General features: G+C 44.7%; 1 pseudogene; it reads right to left on the bottom strand.

Moving 5' to 3' along the window:
* Positions 1-2,816: 2,816 nt before the first annotated feature.
* On the bottom strand, positions 2,817-3,582 carry LOC148777520 (mitochondrial import receptor subunit TOM20 homolog pseudogene; annotated as a pseudogene).
* Between the last annotated feature and the right edge of the window lie 201 nt (positions 3,583-3,783).

Genomic DNA, 3,783 nt, shown 5'->3' with positions numbered 1-3,783 from the left:
AGGTTCCTGCTTCAATTCGAGAAAAGCCATAAGTTCTCCCCTACGGTGAGATGAGGAACATTTCCGCTGCTGATTCTCAGGAGAAATCCCAAATTCCCTCTGGAAACTCGAAAGGTTACTTACGATCCTTTATGCGACTCAAAACTACACCATCATACCCGGCCCCACTCCAGAGGAACACACAGTTGCCTGCCACAACTGACAAAGTGCCCCGTTTTCTTGTCCTCTTTTCCAGATGAGAGTCGATTCCCCTGCTTTGTCTGCAATAGAATCCGGACTTTCCCGTCGCACATTATGAGGAGGCCGGTATCACCTTGAAACTCGGGAGGATCCTCGGGGTTTCAAAACACAATTAAAAAAGGAACCGATGTCCCCAACCGCTTGTGATATTGTCTGATTCCACTGCACCGATTCCAATCTATCCTCGAGTATCAACTCACAAGGCGAGTGGAGACCTGACTGCCCGAGCATTCTCGATACAATCTCCAGGTAGAGATTCAACTCGACTGTGGCCTAACACCCCTTTTACAACTAGAGAATAATGCGGAGTTTTATGTCAGAACCCGAGACGAGGCCTGTCTCCTCAGGTGAATTTGAGAACAACCACGAGAACCCTTTTTTCACTGGAGAGGAATCATGAGTTGACGGACTCGAATTTAGAGGTAGACCTATTTCTCTGCAGTGACTCCAAAGGAATCCTGAGGTTCCCCTTGCAAATGGAAAGGCTTTCTGTCTTCCCAGAGACAAAACGGGAGGCTCCTTGATATTCCCGACGTTACTCGAGAGGATGCAGCAACTCGAGAAAAACATTGAGATTCCTCCTTCAAAGCCAGAAGAGGCCCCTTTTTTCCTGCATCGCTTAGAGCCAAGTCCCAAGTTCCTTCTCAAAATTCAATATGCGACTTAAATTCCTTGATGCAACTCAAGGGTCGCCCAGAGATACGTGTCCTAATGAGAGAAGAACTCCGAATTTCCCACCACAATTTAAGAGGAGCCCCGTGATCACACCTCACCTGATCATAATGGACCATTCTACTTTCAACTGAAGAGGATTCCCGACTTCCCTTAGCAAGACTAGACGAGTCCTCTCACTTGTATTGACACTCGCGGGGAACCACGTGGATTTTGCAACAAGGTCCAAGGACTCCAAGTTCACACTCAACTATAGATGAGTCGTGTTGCACTTAATCCAACTCCAGTCGAATACGGAGTAACACCTCCCAAGATGATCGTAAGCATGAATCTCCCTCTGAAACTTTCGAAAAAGCCTATATTTCCCGCTTGAGCAGACAGCAGGCCTGACATCCGTTTTACAACTCGGGGGGAAAGCTGTTTTCCATCTTCAACAAAGACTAGGCCTGACTTCCCAGTGGAACCCCCATAGCAACCCCAAGATCCTTGTGGCCACTGGAAAGGAACACTGAGTTTACCGACTGAAGTCTAAATGCGGCCCTCATGCCCAGCAGCGCCTCGAAACGCATTCCGAGTTTCTACTTTCAACACGAATGGAGACCTGACTTCCCTGCAGCAACACTAGCGAGTCCCAGAGGTCCACGTCGTAACTCGAGAAGACCTCCAAGCTTCAAGCTGCATCTCGAGAAACACCAAGAAATCACCCCCTCCACGCTCCTTTCCCCTCCAATGGCTCAAAAGAATTCCCACATTCCCTCTTCAAACTCGGAAGAATACTTGGCACCCTAAGGGAAACGATAGAAGTTCCCGAGATACCCAGCCAAACTCGAGAGGAGCAGCGAGCTTCCTGGCACAGCTCAAGAAGAGCCCCGTTTTCCACTCGTCATCTCAAGATGAGGACCGATTCCCTTGATTCGTCTGGTATGGAATCCCAATGTTTCATTTGAATCTGAAGGGGAGGACGTTCTCCCCTTTATTTATTTATTTTTTTAAGTACCAAGGATCTTTATTCTTAGGTCTGATATTTAATCTGTGGCTGCAGATAACATGTCACTATTCAGAGAATAAAAGGTTCCATTATCTTTCATTCAAGTCTTCAGCCACAAAGATACACCTTGTTCTCATACAAGATAAGGGTTGGCAGGGGATTGAGGAGGAACACTGAGGATGAAAGCAAACGGGAACAAAACTTTTACAAGCATATCGTCTCAGTTACAGTGAAGGTTACGTTTCAGGTTAGTTTACAAAAGTAGTGACAGAACCATGATTTCAGTGAAAATCAACACATTATATCTTTTAAAAAACCAATTCAAAAATACTAAGTCAGGAAAGCATGCAAAATTCAGAGTATAAGAAAACACAAGGGCTGGCTGCCCCAACAGGTATTTCCCTCAGAAAGAGGGATTTGAAAATGCTGCACAAAACCAAAGGAATTAGAAGCTGAATTAGCAGACCCATTTCCTCAGTTTATATATGAGGCAGGCATTAACTGGTAAAGCTTACTCAGCCAGATTAAGAATGTATAAACATCTAATTCCTGGTGCTATCTGCAACTACGTGTATCTAAAATACAAGAAGATAAATATCCAGAACACATCAAACCCACTGATTTAAAGAAAACATTTCAAGGGAGGGGGTGAAGTTGTTATTATAGCATAGCAGCACATTACACATATTTAAGAGATTAAATAAAAGAAATAATCTCTTATTTTAATGCTCATTTTTGATCAACACAAGTTTCCAGCCAACTTTCTGATGCAGAGCAAAACAAGTATATTCTTCAGTTTTCTTCTACACTGTTTTGGGCCTATCTTCCAAAACTGAGCACTGGGTATTTTTAATGTAAGTAATGGGATGTTATTTGTACATTCTAATTACACATTTTAGGAATAAACAAATGCATATTTCAGTAATTCATAGTGTATTTATAAAATGAAAAGCTCTCTATCAAAATACACTTTTCACTGGGAAAAATAAATAAAACAGACAAATGGATCTACACAAAGTAAAAATTAACTTTGGTAGACTTCACTGTGGAGGACAGTCCATAACAAGCTTATTTGCCCTTCCTCCCCCAGAGCCGGTCATCTTCTGAGTTAAGATTTTAAAAATACGCTTTAATTGAGATCATTATGTTGACATTTGTTTCTCATTCCACATCATCTTCAGCCAAGCTCTGAGCACTTACAATTCTCTGACTAATTGTTGGGAGCTTAGTCAGAAGCATCTGGAACACTGGTGGTGGAAGAATTTGTTGCAACACTTGCAGTAACTGCTGTGGCTGTCCACACACAGCAATTGCATTTGTCAGATGGTCCACACCCTTCTCATATTCACCTTGAGCTAGTAATTCTTCATCAAGTTGTATTTCTTCCAGAAAGAATTTCTGAACGGCTTCAGCATCTTTAAGGTCAGGTAACTTGGAAAGCCCAGCTCTCTCCTTGGCAAGCTTCTGTTTCTTTCTTCGTTCTCGCAGCCGGTTCTTGAAGTTGGGGTCACTCTGTCTCTTGCGGTCGAAGTAAATGCAGTTACCGATGAAAAGGGCCCCGCACATGCCGGCGGCGATGGCGCTGTTCCGGCCCACCATCTTCTCTCCACCGAGGAGCCGGGTCGGCTGCGGCGGGGCCCGCAAAAGAGCCATTGACGGTGACGCCTCGGAGCCAAGTGCATGGCGCAGCTCAGATGCCCGCCCCGTTCTCCTCTTTAAACTCGAGAGGACTTCGGTGGGTAGTGCCACAATTCAAAATGACAGCACTTTCCCCTTCCGCTCGACTTAAGACCTGATTCCACTGTATCGATTGAAAGAGAACCCCCGGGATCAACTAACACCACGAAGGGAGGCCTGACTCCCCAGGTGCATCACTGAGAAAA

Source organism: Moschus berezovskii, chromosome 6, assembly GCF_049115385.1.
Source record: "Moschus berezovskii isolate FMDL1 chromosome 6, NW_MosBer_1.0, whole genome shotgun sequence".
Classification (NCBI taxonomy): domain Eukaryota; kingdom Metazoa; phylum Chordata; class Mammalia; order Artiodactyla; family Moschidae; genus Moschus; species Moschus berezovskii.
This window is presented reverse-complemented; position numbering and strand designations above follow the sequence as displayed.